The sequence below is a fragment of the Aquarana catesbeiana genome, linkage group LG07, assembly GCF_042186555.1.
Source record: "Aquarana catesbeiana isolate 2022-GZ linkage group LG07, ASM4218655v1, whole genome shotgun sequence".
NCBI classification, from domain to species: Eukaryota; Metazoa; Chordata; class Amphibia; order Anura; family Ranidae; genus Aquarana; species Aquarana catesbeiana.
Window position 1 is genome coordinate 273,917,896 of NC_133330.1, and position 16,924 is coordinate 273,934,819.

The 16,924-nt window shown below is 40.5% G+C and overlaps 1 protein-coding gene across 1 annotated transcript in view; it reads left to right on the forward strand.

Moving 5' to 3' along the window:
- LOC141102974 (uncharacterized) overlaps positions 1-16,924 on the forward strand; it is a 248,270-nt gene that overhangs the window by 154,923 nt on the left and 76,423 nt on the right. The window lies entirely within an intron of this gene.

Here is a 16,924-nt window from a genome sequence, read left to right on the forward strand (position 1 = left end):
TATAATTATTCCTGCGCTACCATGTGCGGGAGGATAAGGGTGGAACTGCTGCAAGCACCGAATAAGGGTCAGACCATACCCATAAGAAAAATAAAATTAAGTGGGGGTTGGTGCTGCGCTGTTCCCAGCAAAATAAAAATAAAAAAAAGTGTGCTGCTACAGGTAGCAGTACACAAGCAAATTCAATGGAAATAAATCAATGATGCAAACAATAATTAATAAAGTGACTGGTATCAAAGTGCAGAGTGCATGAATACAATACTAATAACACCGTGATGAGACTTCTATGTATACGATATGCAAGCAATAACCACAGTAATAACTCCTTCCCACTGAGCGTACGCATATATGCGGCCTCGGCTTTAGGGGTTTATACCAGGATGATGCCCACAGCTGCAGGCATTATCCTGGTACCGTTTTTTAGAGCGGGCAGGCGGCTTTCCAGGGAACAACCGATGCGGCTAAAAGCTGCTCGGTTGTTATCCCGGAGTAGCAGGAAGGGATACCCCCCTCCCGCCGCCTTCTGCCGCTCTTACCGGGCCTCCCGTCCCACTGGGAGCCCCGATCCTTGATCCGACACTTCCAGCGGCTAGAGACAGACTGGCACGAAGCCGGAAACGGCTTAGTTTCAGTCTTCTCTCTGTAAACACAGAAGTGACGTCACAACATCACTTCCGCTTTACTCGGCTGCCAATGGCGGCGGTTTTTTAAAAATATACAGTATTCAGAATCACCCTTTTCGGCGATCTGAATACTTTGAAGTACAAAGGACCCCCGATCCCTCCATGAAGAGTACCCGTCACCACCTATTACTGTCACAAGGGATGTTTATATTCCTTGTGACAGCAATAAAAGTGATTAAAAATGTTTTTTTTTAAAAAACAATGTAAAAAAATAAAAATAAATTAAATAAAATTTTTTTTTTAAAGCACCCCCGAGCTCACGCAGCAAAGAAAACACATACGGAAGTTGCGCCCGCATATGTAAACGGTGTTCAAATCACACGCCGCGATAGGGAGAGCGAGAGCAATAATTCTAGCACTAGACCTCCTCTGTAACTCTAACCTGGTAATCGTTATTTTTTTTTTTAAATGTCGATTATGGAGATTTTTAAGTACCGTAGTTTGTCGCCATTCCACGAGTGTGCGCAATTTTAAAGCGTGACATGTTTGGTATCTATTTACTCAACGTAACATCATCTTTCACATTATACAAAAAAATTGGGCTAACTTTACTGTTTCTTTTTTTAAAATTCATGAAAGTGTCTTTTTCCCCAAAAAGTTGCGTTTAAAAGACTGCTGCACAAATACCGTGTGACATAAAACATTGCAACAATCGCCATTTTATTCTCTAGATTCTCCGCTAAAAAAATATACATAATGTTTGAGGGTTCTAAGTAATTTTCTAGCAAAAAATACAGATTTTAACTTGTAAACACCAAATGTCAGAAATAGGCTTATGCCCCGTAAACACGAGCGGAATTTCCGTCAAAAAAAGTGTGATGGGAGCTTTTGGTCGGATATTCTGACCGTGTGTATGCTCCATCCAACTTTTTCTGTCTGAATTTCCGCCAGCAAAAGATTGAGAGCTGGTTCTCTATTTTTCAGACGGAAAAAGTTCTTGACGGAAATTCCATTCGTCTGTATGCAATTCCGATGCACAAAAAAACATGCATGCTCGGAAACAATTCGACACATGCTCAGAAGCATTGAACTTCATTTTCTCAGCTGTTGTACGTCACCACATTCTTGACGGTCGAAAGTTCCAAGAATTTTGTGTGACCGTGCGTATGCAAGCCAAGCTTGAGCGGAATTCCGTCGGAAAAACCACTTAAGATTTTTCCGATGGAAATTCCGCTCATGTGTACGGGGCATAAGTCATGAAAGGTATAAATAAGGTGACTGGTATCAAAGTGCAGAGTGCATTAATGAATAACACTGTGATGAGTCTTCTTTGTATACGATATGTGCAAATAATAAAAATAGACTGTGCAAAATTGCAAAAACAAATGTGCAAAATCAGCAACAAAAAACTTCCTGTGCAAAGTGGGAATGACCTGTGGAAAATGCAATAAAATGTCCCTATGCGTGGCGTCACGGTCACGTGACTTCATCAGGAGTCCTACACGTGGCGTCACGTGACCATCACAGTTGGATTGCATTTTGCACACCTTGCACTGTATTGGACTTTATACAGTGTAATTGCAGTCTGCACAACTTTTAAATTTCATCCCATTTTGCACATTTTATTGCATTTTGCACAGGTCATTTGCACTTTGCACAGGAAGTTTTTTATTGCTGATTTTGCACATTTGTTTTTGCAATTTTGCACAGTCTATTTTTATTAATTATATTTTTATTAATTCATTTTTATTAATTAATATATCATATACAAACAAGACTCATCACAGTGTTATTCATTTATGCACTCTGCATTTTGATAGCAGTCACCTTATTTATTACTGTGGTGTTTGCTTGCATATCGTATACATAGAAGTCTCATCACAGTGTTATTAGTATTGTATTCATGCACTCTGCACTTTGATACCAGTCACTTTATTAATTATTGTGATTATTGTTTGCATCATTGATTTATTTCCATTGAATTTGCTTGAGTACTACTACCTGTAGCAGCACACTTTTTTTTTTTTCTATTTTGCTGGGAACAGCGTAGCACCAACCCCCACTTAATTAGCTAAAGATTGTTTAACTAAAACGATTTTAACATACATCTAACTACTCAAAAGTTTCTTTCATATGTTGTATAAGAAAGACTAAAACCAAAATAGACCAGGTTAATATAAGATGATCTAAGGTAAAAAAGGTCTTAATTATTACAATAATTTTTTATAGAATCTAAAATCTTATACTACATATTGAAACTATGTGACGTTAGTATACTGATAACCAAGAAAATAAAGATTCTGCCTCCAGAACTATATAAAGAGAGAATTGGAAGAGGAGAGAAAGAATAGGGGGAAAAGGTAGAAGAGAGAAAACAGATAAAAGAAAAAATAGTCGGTAGGAGAAAAATAGAAGAGGAAGAAACAAATGAGAGGTAATAGGGATCTCCGGGGTAGCTCATGGTAATAATCACATACTATGAATGTAGAAAATGGAAGTCTAAATTGAGATTACCAAGGTCTTAGTAGGGAAGCATTAAAATTGGAAGGCAAAAAGTGAGTCACCCAAGGACTCCATATTTTTTCAAAGTTGGATATTTTATCTTGAGTTATAGCCTCTGTTTTGGCATGGATCATGGTTTGATTGATTCTATGTTTAGTCTCAGCAATTATTAAGAACAGGGATTTCCAAGCTCTGGATTTTGTTTGTTTCGCAGCTGTAGTGATCTGTAATAGGAGTTTGAATTGGCGGTAGGAGAGAGTGGCCGGTTTTAAGTTTAAAAGTGCTATTGTAGGATCAGGATTGATAGAGATTTCAAATAATGTTTAAATCATAAGAAATAGATCTTTCCAGAATTTTTTGGCTACTGGGCAACCCAACAAAGTATGGAGATGTGATTCTAGTTCACCACAGTCACAAAAACACGATGGAGAATAATTTGGAATTCTGACAGGGACCCAATACCAATGCGTAAGTACTTTATAATTTGTCTCAAAAGCTGCTATATCTTGTGAGGATGACTCCAAATCTTATCCCAATCAGCTGCTTCCAATGGAAACCCAAGATCCATCTCCAACTTAGCTCCATATGATGGCGGGTCTGAGTTAGGTTTAGCAATAAGATGAGTGTAGAGAGTTGATATAAGTCCCTTAGTATGTGGGTCACGTTTACATATGTTTTCAAAACGCGTTAATTTATCTAGTTTAATTCTAGTTTAATTCTTCCTTGTATATAGGGCATAACATTTTTTTTAATCTGAAGATATCGAAAGAGCTCTGAGTTAGGAAATTTTTGACTTTCACATAAACCAGGGAAAGTTTTGAATAAAGTAGAGGATGTTAGCTCACAAAGTTGAGTTTGATTGGTGGAGGTTCATGCTTTAAAAGATTTAGGGGAAGACCATGCAGGATAGAAAATTGGATTTTTAAGAAATTATAAAAGAGGAATATGTAGAGATTGTAGTACATTTACTAATTTAAATTGATCCCAAATGGCAAGTGTATGTTTAGTAATAGTATTATTGAGTTTTTTTGCAGTCGGAGGAACTTGACCATACAAGGTTGGTTATAGAAAGTTGGTCGCAATCTATAGATTCCAGTGCTACCCAAAGCAGAATTTTGTGTCTTGCGTGATATTTAGGTATATGAGCTAATTGAGCTGCATGGTAATAAGTGGTAAAATTAGAAAATCCTAGTCCCCCTTGGGCTTTGGAAGGTAAAGAGTGTGTTTAGGTAATTGGGGTTTCAAAGAGCCCCAAACGAAAGCTGATGTTTTACGTTGTAGTATTCTGAGAAAGGATGCTGGAACAGGGATAGGTAAGACTCGAAAAAGATAGAGAATTTTGGGCAATATAGCCACCTTTATTACATTAATTTTACATTAATGGTAGAGAGGACCTTTGTGTCAGAAGATAAGATATTTGACACAAAATTGGAGGAAAGTTGGCAGTGAAAATGTCAGAAATATTGGGTGTGAGAGTTATCCCTAGGTAAGGAAGGCGTGAGGTGGACCAGGAGAAAAGGGAGGGATGTTTGTGCTTGTTGTAAAATATTAAGAGGTAAAGATATATTTAAAGCTATATATTTTTGAGAGTTAATATTTAGACTAGATATGTAGGCAAAGTGATCTAGTTTACTTATATGATTAGGAACAAAAATATGAGGGATGACATAAAGATTAAGATATGAATAAAAGGGGGGAAGGTTTGGGACTTTAAATGAAGTGAATGAATGAATGTGCCTCCATCCCTATTCAAGTAAAAAGAGGGGATTTTAGACTTTAAATGAGGCAATTGACTTGATACATGTAATTTAATAAAAGTTTAATGGTGTATTGACATGTTGGATAGATATAAATACATAGCATAGGCATATAACACGTACCTGCGTAATTTCATGCATATACACTGTATAGCATAAAACATCATAATTGCATCAATGTACATACACATATGGATTGGTAGCACAATTGACATAGCAATCTTGAATAAAAATTGATAACAGATGTGTAAAAGGTTTGTGTGTGACATGATGAAATTGGTTTAAAGATTAACTGCTTCAGCCCTGGAAGATTTTACTCCGTTCCTGACCAGAGCACTTTTTGCGATTCGGCACTGGGTCACTTTAACTGATAATTGCGCGGTCGTGCAATGTTGCACCCAGACAAAATTGATGTCCTTTTTTTCCCACAAATAGAGCTTTCTTTTGGTGGTATTTGATCACCTCTGCAGTTTTTATTTTTTGCGCTATAAACAAAAAAAGAGTGACAATTTTGAAAAAAAACACATTATTTTTTACTTTTTGCTAAAATAAATATCCCCCAAAAATAGATAAAAATCTATTTTTTTCCTCAGTTTAGGCCAATATGTATTCTTCTACATATTTTTGGTAAAAAAAATCACATTAAGCGTATATTGATTGGTTTGCGCAAAAATTATAGCATCTACAAAATAGGGGATAGTTTTATGGCATTTGTGTTTTTAATTTTTTTTTATTAGCAATGGCGGGGATCTGCGATTTTTATCGGGACTGCGATATTATAGCGGACACATCGAACACTATTTTGGGACCATTGTCATTTAGACAGCAATCAGTGCTATAAAAATGACACTGGCAGTGAACGAGTTCACCACTAGGGGGCGATGAAGGGGTTAAGTGTGTCCTAGGGAATGATTCTAACTGTGGGGGGGATGGGCTTCAAGTCACATGACAGCGATCACCGCTCCCGATGACAGGGAGCGGTGATCTCTGTCATGACACAAGCCAGAACGGGGAAATGCCTTGTTTACACTTCCCCATTCTGAGCCTCCGTGACACGATCGCCGGGAGACCGACGGACATCGAGTGCGCCGGTCCCGCGGGCATGGTCACGCTGTATGCGGTGGGCGCGGCCTCCGGCGCCATGCGCACGCCTGCTATCCTTAAAAAGGGACGTACAGGTACGCCCATTTTCCCACCGCTGCCATAGTGCCGAGATATATTGGCATGCGGCGGTCGGCAAGTGGTTACACTATCGTCAGCAAATAGGCAAACTTTATGTTGGTGACCAGCTAAATCTAGATCTTTAATAGAGGGGTCAGTACGGATTGACTGAGCAAGGGGTTCAATAAGTAGGGCAAATAAGAGTGGGGAGAGTGGACATACTGACGCGTTCCCCTACAGATGTTAAATGGGTTTGATTTGTATCCAGCATATTTAACATACACTTTGGGATTTTTATATAATGAAGAAATCCAAATAAGAAAATGAGTACCAAATCCCCAGCGTTGCAGGGCAAAATGTAGACAGGGCCACAAAACTGTATCAAATGCTTTTTTTGGCATCTAAAGATAAGAGACAGATAGGTATTTGTTGTGATTTAGCTGCTTGAATTAGTAAAGTAGTCCTGCCCACATTATCTGCTGCTTGGCATAGTGGGATCAAGCCAACCTGGTCTTTATTTATTAATTAACCTATTATACTATTTAAACGGGTCATTAATATTTTCACTAGTAATTTAATGTCGAGGTTAAGTAATGATATGGGTCTAGTTAGAACAAGATATATCATCTGACTGAGGTTTGGGGATCATAGAAATGATAGCCGTTAATGTTTCGGGACGAAAGGATTGCTCATTAAGGAGAGAAATAAATGCGTCTGTTGAACGCATTTATTGGAGCAAGGATATGAGAGAATTTCTTATAGTATAGGGCAGAGAAGCCATCTGGACCTGGACGTTTATTTGGTTTAAGAGAGTTAATTACTAATTTAATTTTGTTAATTGTAATGGGGCTTCCAAGACAACCGCGTTGGGCTAAAGGAATAGCAGGAAGTTTGATTTGTCATAGTTTGTGAAAAAATTTTGAACACAGGTAATTTTTCTCCTTCACTGATGTGCGCTGATGAGGCTGCACTGATGGGCACTGATAGGCAGCGCTGATGGGCACTGATAGGCGGCACTGATGGGCACTGATAGGCGGCACTAATGGGCACTGATAGGTGACACTGAAAAGCACTGATAGGTGGCAATGAAGGGTGGCACTGATGGGTGGCACTGATGGCTGGCACTGATGGGCACTGATATGTGGCACTGTAGGACACTGATAAGTGGCACTGATAGATGGCACTGATGATCACTGATGGGTGGCACTGATGGGCACTGGTAGGCACTGGTAGGTGATGCTGATAGGCAGCACTGATCTGTGGCACTGATTATGAGACACTGATGGGCATTGATTGGCAGCACTGGTGGGCATTGATGGGTGGCACTGGTAGGTGGCACTGTGGGCACTGGTAGGTGGCACTGGTGGGTACTGATCGGTGGCACAGTGGTCACTGGCAGCTGACACTGGTGGGCACAGAAAATGCAGCCGCGTAAGGGACCGATGTTCCTCTGACAGAAGCCAGTGATAAAAAATACTGATTATCGATCTTCAGTTCACATCACGTGTCATTGGCTGACAACTGATCACGTGGTAAGGGGCCAGGATCGACCCCTTACTCTGATTTGTGATCAGCCGAGTCTCATAGACTCAATTATCACAATGTGCACAGCACGTGACCCGCAGGGATGTGCACACAGCGCTTGCTCGGGAGGATGTCCATGGACGCCCTACCGGCAATTAAGGCCCGCGCTGTAGCCGTCTTTCGGCTATAGCGCAGGCGGCAAGTAGTTAAGAAATGAGGCTTGGCGAATGCAAACTCCTCAGAGAACGGGTTTATGTGCTTCCCATAGAGTCAGTGGGGATATATCAGGGGTCTCATTATTGGCCAGGTAATCTTTTATGGTTGTTTCAAGATCAGAGGAGTGTGATGAATTAGATGGGACTGATTTATTAATATGATATGTAGGATCTTGTGTTTTTGGTATTAAAGAAGTGAAAGTTGAAAGTACAGCACAGTGGTTAGTCCATGTAAAGGGGATAATAGATGAAGAAAGGAGTTCAGGGGTCATGCCTATTGAGACCAAAATGTGATCAATATGGGAAAATAAATTAGGGGTGAGAATAAAAGTAAATTGACGTCTTGCAGGGTTGATTTCACACCAAGAATCTAACAAAGAGTGTTGTTGAAGAAGTTGTTGGAATGTACGAGATTGAGAACTACAGTGGGGACGGAAAGTATTCAGACCCCCTTAAATTTTTCACTCTTTGTTATATTGCAGCCATTTGCTAAAATCATTTAAGTTCATTTTTTTCCTCATTAATGTACACACAGCACTCCATATTGACAGAAAAACACAGAATTGTTGACATTTTTGCAGATTTATTAAAAAAGAAAAACTGAAATATCACATGGTCCTAAGTATTCAGACCCTTTGCTGTGACACTCATATATTTAACTCAGGTGCTGTCCATTTCTTCTGATCATCCTTGAGATGGTTCTACACCCTCATTTGAGTCCAGCTGTGTTTGATTATACTGATTGGACTTGATTAGGAAAGCCACACACCTGTCTATATAAGACCTTACAGCTCACAGTCAACCCTCACTGCAGCCCTCCACCAGTCGGGACTTTATGGCAGAGTGGCCCAACGCAAGCCTCTCCTCAGTGCAAGACACTTGAAAGCCCGCATAGAGTTTGCTAAAAAACACCCGAAGGACTCCAAGATGGTGAGAAATAAAATTCTTTGGTCTGATGAGACCAAGATAGAACTTTTTGGCCTTAATTCTAAGTGGTATGTGTGGAGAAAACCAGACTGCTCATCACCTGTCCAATACAGTCCCAACAGTGAAGCATGGTCTGTGGCAGCATCATGCTGTGGGGGTGTTTTTCAGCTGCAGGGACAGGACGACTGGTTGCAATTGAGGGAAAGATTAATGCGGCCAAGTACAGGGATATCCTGGACGAAAACCTTCTCCAGAGTGCTCAGGACCTCAGACTGGGCTGAAGGTTTACCTTCCAACAAGACAATGACCCTAAGCACATAGCTAAATTAATGAAGGAGTGGCTTCACAACGACTCCATGACTGTTCTTGAATGGCCCAGCCAGAGCCCTGACTTATACCCAATTGAGCATCTCTGGAGAAACCTAAAAATGGCTGTCCACCAACGTTTACCATCCAACCTGACAGAACTGAAGAGGATCTGCAAGGAGGAATGGCAGAGGATCCACAAATCCAAAAACTTGTTGCATCTTTCCCAAAAAGACTCATGGCGGTATTAGATCAAAAGGGTGCTTCTACTAAATACTGAGCAAAGGGTCTGAATATTTAGGACCATGTGATATTTCAGTTTTTCTTTTTTAATAAATCTGCAAAAATGTCAACAATTCTGTGTTTTTCTGTCAATATGGGGTGCTGTGTGCACATTAATGAGGAAAAAAAATGAACTTAAATTATTTTAGCAAATGGCTGCAATATAACAAAGAGTGAAAAATGTAAGGGGGTCTGAACACTTTCCGTCCCCACTGTAGATGTGATAGGAGTTTGGGATTTATCTAAAAAAAGGATAAAGGACTTGATTTGAATCTCCACAGATGAAAAGTGTGCCCGTTGTATGGGTATCAATTACCTGTAATAAGTGTGAGAGGAATGAAGATGGAGTTTTTGTTAGGAACATAGTAGGATACCACTGTGGTAAGAGAGTCAAATAGATATCCCGTTATAAGATAACGACCTTCTGGGTCTTTGATCCCTGTCAGAAGGGAAAAGGGTGTGGTAGGATGAAACGCTATTAGCACCACTCGTTGTTTGGTCTTAGCAGAGGCTGTGAAAACTTGGGGATATAGTGAGCCAAAATACTTAGGGGTCACTGTCTCTGTGAAATGGGTTTCTTGGAGGCATGCAACATGTGCTTTTGAGGAAGCCAAGGAGCAAAAAACTTTAGTTCGCTTTTGTAGAATATTTAGACCTTGTATGTTTAGCGTAAGGACATTTAAGGGGGTCATCGGTAAATCTTAAAAGAAATATTGTAGTGTACTGCATTCATAGATTGTGAATCTACAATTACCTCGGGGAGGGGCAAGAACCAAGAGGGGAGAAGAGACAGATTAATGAGGAAGAAAGAGAGAGTAAGAGTCATGTAGTCAAATAATTTTGAGTAAATTGTGCGAATAGCAAAAGTAAAAAGGTGGCGTACTGAGTGTGTAGAATACGCTAACTCAGAGGCCCAGTAACTATCTGAGGAGGTTCTCCACTAATGAAAGGCCAGAATGGAGGTATATCCTAGGACAGAAAGATGGGGGGAGCAGTGACAAGCTCTCGAGATCCCAACGGCCAAGATCTATATACAGAAAAAGTGAAATACTGAGGCCTCACGCACACTGGACGTTATAATAACATTATAAAAATGCCAGTAACTTTGCAGTGAGTTTTTCAATGTTTTTCAAAGTTTTTGCAATAGCGTTTTCTAGTGTTTATTAGCGTTTCTTAGTGTTTTTTCAACATTAGCGTTTTTTTTTGTTTTTTTTTAATGGCTCAAAACCGTTAAAAAAACGTTGCTGAGCACATTTTTGAACGTTTCTTAGCGTTTATTGGCGTTTTTTGACGTTAGAGAGTTTTTACAGCTCTCAGAACCCACTAGTTTTGGGGTTTTTTTATAGCCAAAAAACATCCCAGCCAAAAACCGTTGATAACAGCCTATGTGTGCATGGACATATAGGATAACATGATAGGGAGTTTATTGACTGTAGAAAAAAAGTCTGAAGCCAAAACCAGCTGCTATAAAAACGTCCAAAAACGTCCAGTGTGCATGAGGCCTTAGACACCCAAGTTCAGCCATAAAAATTAGCAAGGGAAGAGAGAGAAAGAAAAAAAAAAGAAAAGGGGTCAATTGGCTACTATTGCCAATAATATGGGGTGAGTATAAACACCTAGAGGTAACTCTAGGGAAAAATAACGTTAAAATAAGAAACTGTATGGTTTGCATAGCAATATAACTTATCACAGGATTGCCAATAATGAAGTAGGAAAATAGTGTAATTGATAAACAGGATGATTAAATATAAACCAATATTACTACTTCAATTTAAAGAATATTTAAAATTGTCTCTAAGATAGATTTAAGTAAATTAGGTAAATAAGGTTATAATCTAGACAATATGTAGCTCATTGGCTCAATTGAGGGGGGCGGGGGGGAGGAGGGGGAAGAAGGGGGGGAGTAGGGGTGAAGGGGGAGGGGAGATTAGGGGGGAAGGGGGTAGATAGATAAAACATAAAATATGTAGATCTGAGGTTCAGGGGGATAAAGGGCAAAATCAACAATTTAATAGAACTGTATTAGTTTAAATATGTATAGTCAGAATGTACTGAAGGCAGTAATTACTGTATTTATTGGTGTATAACATGCACTTTTTCACCCTGAAAATCGCGTGCAAATAGCGTGTGCATGTTATACACCGATACTTCAATTTTAGCTGCCTCGGGGGCGACAGGGAGGGGGCAGGACGAGCGCCATCAGATTACATACAGTGAGAATCTCCTGTTTACTTGGCGGCCTCTGTAATAGGAAGTCCCGTCTCCTGGGCCTCCACTAATCTCTATCTTTTTCAGATTTGGAGGATTCTTGAGGGGAGCTGGATGTTGCACGTCGACGAGGGCTAGTCGAAGATAAGATGTAGTTCTTATAGAATGCTTTGTAGTTCATCTGACAATCTACAGGAATGTTTGATACCTTGATAGGTAAAGCGGATAGAAAATGGAAATCCCCATTGATAAGGGATGTGGTGTTGCTGTAGATTATGAAGTAAGGGTTTCAGTGCATGTCGTTTAGCCACAGTAATTGGGGAAAGGTGAGCAAAAAGTTGAAAGGATGATCTTGAAAGATGAGGTAATCTTTTCCTCTAGCTGCAGGCTATGAGTTGTTCTTTGGTGTGAAAAAAGTGAGATTTCGTAATAATATCTTCTGGTTTGTGCGGTGTTAAAGCTCTGTGGACCCTTATCCATCTCCAAACGTTCGACTGGGATTGACGGCAGCAATTCTTGGAAAAGTGCGGTCATCGTAGACTGAAGGTCAATAATAGCCTCAGTTATTCCTCGTATACGGAGATTTGAGCGACGTGCTCTATTTTCAAAGTCCTCTAAGCGTGTTTACAGAATAAGGTTTTCTTCCTTAAGAGTCCTAATTCATTATCATGGGACAGTACATATGTTTCCATGTCATCCACTCTGATTTCTAGGTCAGAAGTGTGCTGGCCTAACTCATGGATTTCTTTTGTGAGACTTTCAGTTATATGGTCAGAAGTCTGCCTTAAGGCTTTCTGTAACATTTTTTCAATTTGTCTCAGAATGTTTGGATGTAAAGCTTCTGTTTGCTTTTCTTGTGAGGTGGCGCTGTATTCAGAGTCAGAGTCATTCTAGGCATCCTGAGATAACTGCAGCTGCTTAGCAGCGGGATATTTGCCTGTGTGTGTGAGGAAGGAGGCAGCGCCATTTTACATGAACCTCTGGGCTGTATGTCTTTGGCGTTATTTAGCTTATTTTACCGCGGGCGGCACCCAATGCTATTTTAGAATTCCGGAGGTCACTGAGGCTTTAATTTACCATGCCGTGCGGGTGTCTTTTTCGGCCGTGGAGTCTCGAGAGATACAAAGCCTTAGCGGGACATGTCCGTTTCCGGCGGCTACGCTCATGTGCCCCTAGTCCCACACTTTTATATAGTGTAATAACTTGTCAGCTCCCTCCTACTGCCCCATTATTATGTGATGCCTAACTTTCCAATAGAAATGGGGGGGATGCGGAAAATGGCAAAAAAATTAAGTACTATAAGGAAATACTGAAAGTTGAACTCCAGGTACAAAGCATTCATGTAAATACAGGGCTTTTTTTCAGGGGGAACTTGGTGGAACTCAGTTCCACCACCTGTGGCTCAGACCCTTGGGGGGGGGCTGCTCAGCACAATCACTTGTAAACACAGAAGTCTGGTTTCTGTGTTTACAAGTGACAGCTCAGCACTCTGTGTGTAACCCAGAGTAATAAACATCATCTAGATTGCCAAACAGGTACAAAACAAATCATAGAGCATAGCTTGTTGTGATCTTCTATTCAGTAGTGAAGTGTATTGTGTACCAACCACAAACCACAATCCACAAACTCACATTGTAGAGGTTAGGCAGTTGTTATGCTGAGCAAGAAGAACAATTTAAATCACGATGCCATATTTTAGAGACAAAAGAAAAAAACACACAATAGCTGGAGACACTGAGTATGGAAACAAGAACAGGCATTTTACACCAGGAAATTGTATATAAGTGTCTTTGTTTTGGACACTGAAGATGTATACAGTATACATCTTAGCAACACAACTTTCAAGCATTAATTTTTAAGGCCCTGGGCTAAGTTCACCTTTTATTTATTTTTTATTTTTAAACATTTTTTTAGATTTCAGCTTCTATATGTACCAATATACAATTAACCACTTCAGTCCCAAAAGGTTTTACCCCCTTCATGACCAGGCCATTTTTTACGATACAGCACTGCGTTAATTTATCTGACAATTGCGCGGTCATGCAACGCTGTACCCAAATAAAATAGATGTCCTTTTTTTCTGACCAATAGAGCTTTCCTTTGGTGGTATTTGATCACCTCTGCATTTTTTATTTTTTGCTCTATAAGCAAAATAAGAGTGACAATTTTGAAAAAAAAACAATATTTTTTACTTTCTGCTATAAAACACATCCAATCAAAAAAAAATAAAAAAATCGAATTTCTTCATCAATTTAGGCCATATGTATTCTGCTACATATTTTTGGTAAAAAAAAAAAAAAATCCCAATAAGCATATATGGATTGGTTTGCGTAAAAGTTATAGCGTCTACTAAACTATGGGATATTTTTATGGCATTTTTTTTTCACTAGTAATGGCGGCGCTCAGCGATTTTTAGCGGGACTGTGACATTGCGGCGGACAAGTCAGACGCTTAACTGACACTTTTTTGAGGACCAGTGACATTATTACAGTGAGCAGTGCTAAAGAATATACCCTGTTACTGTACTAATGACACTGGCAGGGAAGGGGTTAAAACCAGGGGCGATCAAAGGTTTAAGTGTGTCCCTAGGGGGTGCTTTCTGACTGTGGGGGGGTTGCTCTGACTGGGTGAAGACAGAGATCCGTGTTCCTGCTTAGCAGGAACACAAGATCTCCATCTTCTCCCCTATCAGAACGGCGATCTGCCTTGTTTACATAGGCAGATCGCCTTTCTGCCTCTTTGGGGAATAATCGAGGTTGGACCTGCTGATTGGCATGCCATGTCCAATCAGCGCGCGGTTGCGCCTCCGGCAGCGTGCATGCACCCACCCCCAGTAGCTATTGTACAAAATGACATACAGCTACGTAGTTTCGTGCATTAGAGCCGGCCTGCCGCAATACATCTGCGGTAGGCGGTCGGCAAGTGGTTAATGTACTTCTTTTGCAGAAATAAAAAAGCTTTCTATTTATCCTACACCCCCCTATACCTCAGTGTCCAGCTGGCTGTTTAAAAAGACTTCTCCATTACTTTGTGGACAGACCTTGGGATGAGACACGGGAAGGAGTTTACCAGCTGATATCATTATTAGCACACACCCTGCATCTGCCCTGCCCTTTCCAACTGATCACTACCACCCACCTCCTCAGGTACACGGTTTTATCAATGCAATCAGTAAATACCGTTCTCATTAAATACACAGGCAGTGATTGTTTATTTGGCAGAGTGTGCAGGAGCTGTGCGATCAGATAACAGCCTATGTGGAGCAGAGTGGCAGTATTGAAAACAGCAGAAGTATGTCCTGGATTCTGTAAAACTCACCATACACTGTACAGTCTATCTCCTTTAGATCTACCATCAACCATGTAGTGCAAGAACATGAATAAACAAAAAACTTCCTCCGCCCAGGAAGTATTATAACTGTGAAATTGGATTACATTATTGAAGCTATTTGGCTCTGTCGCAAGCATATTTATGGGACTTTGTTTATATTTAATGATTATTTGAATGACAGATATGCATATTTACCATTGGTTTGTGTTATTATATAAATTGTACAGTATATTAGTTTGGCATCTTTATGCTTCATTTGTGTTTTTCAGCAAAATGTTCACAGTGCACCTGGTCATATAATTTTCTTCTACCACAGCACTGCATAGGATGTACTGTAGGCTAGTATATAGTGCAAGGTCCTGCCTGATTGAATACAGAGTGATTGGATAGATGGTGTCCCCTCCTATTATATAGTTTTAGTAAATCTAAAAGACATTGTACAGAGATTGTACAATCAGATTTTATAATGTATGGCCACCTTTATACACCTAAAATTAACTAGTTAATGTTAATGGCACACCAAACACAGAAACAAACACACATTTTGAAATATGAATAAAAATGCATATCATCGGAAAAACAAGCCAAAAAACGTGCGCTCCCTATATGCTAGATGTGAATGGGGCCTGAAAGTGAAATTGGTGTATGTACACAAGAACAGTGAAGCTCCATTCACATCTGTGCATTTCCAAATGCATGGTAAACTGCGCAGAAAAAAGCATGCTTTGCCGGGCGTTTCAGAAACACGTGGGAAATGCACCAAAAAGCACGGTAAACAAATGCACCATGCTCCACTCTAAAAAAAAAAATGGGAGCTTCTTTGGGGCAATTGTTGTGCGTAGGGCAGCCTATTCAGTGAATGTTTCACAACAGAAAACGCTTCAAAACGCAAAAAAAAAATGTGTGTGAGAACTTCTGGAATTTCTGGGGCAGAAAAGATATTAGAAAGATATTACAAATGATTCTGTTTATTATGAAAAGTGAAATTCTGCCTGAAAATGTGAACTTAGCCTTTAATTACAGGTCATAATCTTCTTTTACATGGAGTATTTTCTTCAGTTGTCTTCTAATTGGAGATAAAGTCGCCTCAATGTCTGAAAATACAAAACGAGGAATGTTTTATTTAATAAATGTTGCTGTTAAGGATGGCATCCAAGTGCCTTAAAGAGAAGCTCCAGGCTGCCCCCAAAAAATGTAAAGTCAGCAGCTTCAAATACTGTAGTTGCTGACTTTTAAAATCAGGTCACTTACCTTTCCAGGCATCCACCTCTTCGGTTCTGGGGTATTGGCACCGCTATCTTGACTAAGGGTTTCCTACTGCACATGCGCAAAGCAATCTGCTTTTTGTGAATGGTCTGCAGTGTTCTGGGACTTGAGAAGTGTCCCAGAAGGCTGCGGGGGAAGGAGGGGGGGGGCGAACTTCCAGCTCAGTTCACAGTGGTGAACTGAGCCAGAAGTGGGAGTGGGTACCTGTTAAAACCAGATAAAAAAAGGTGCCAAATTTTGGGTGAAGCTCTGCTTTAACTATTCTTTTTACATCTAGCTATACTGAAAATTACACTGTCATGTTGTCCGTGCTGGACAAAGCGAGTGTCTCTGCAAAGCCCCCCTGAACACCTTATACCCATGTTACCAGTCTTCCTTCTTCCCCTGCAGCCATCAACAGAACTTGCACTCCCAGGTTTGGAGGAGCATGTCATCTCCTCCCTTGTGACCAGTGGCGACTGGTGCTTAATTTCTTTTTGAGGGGGCGACAAACAAACCACACGCCACCCCCCCGGTCGGTCGATCACCCCCCACCCCCGTCGCTCGATTGTCAGCCCACCAGCCTCACACTTACCCCATCTAGGTCACGGGCAACAGTTCCTCCTCGGTGGCTTCACCCTGTGTCTCCTCCTCCTCGGCTTCACGGCGGCTTCCCCTGCGTCTCCTCCTCCACAGCGGCCAATAGGAATGCTTCTTCTCTCGGCCAATCGGGTCTCAGGACCCACTTCCTGATTGGCTGGGAGAGGAATCAGGAAGACAATAGTGAATATTAATTTGCTATTGTCACACACCTGGGTGGGCTCAGGGTGCAGTGCTCTTCTCC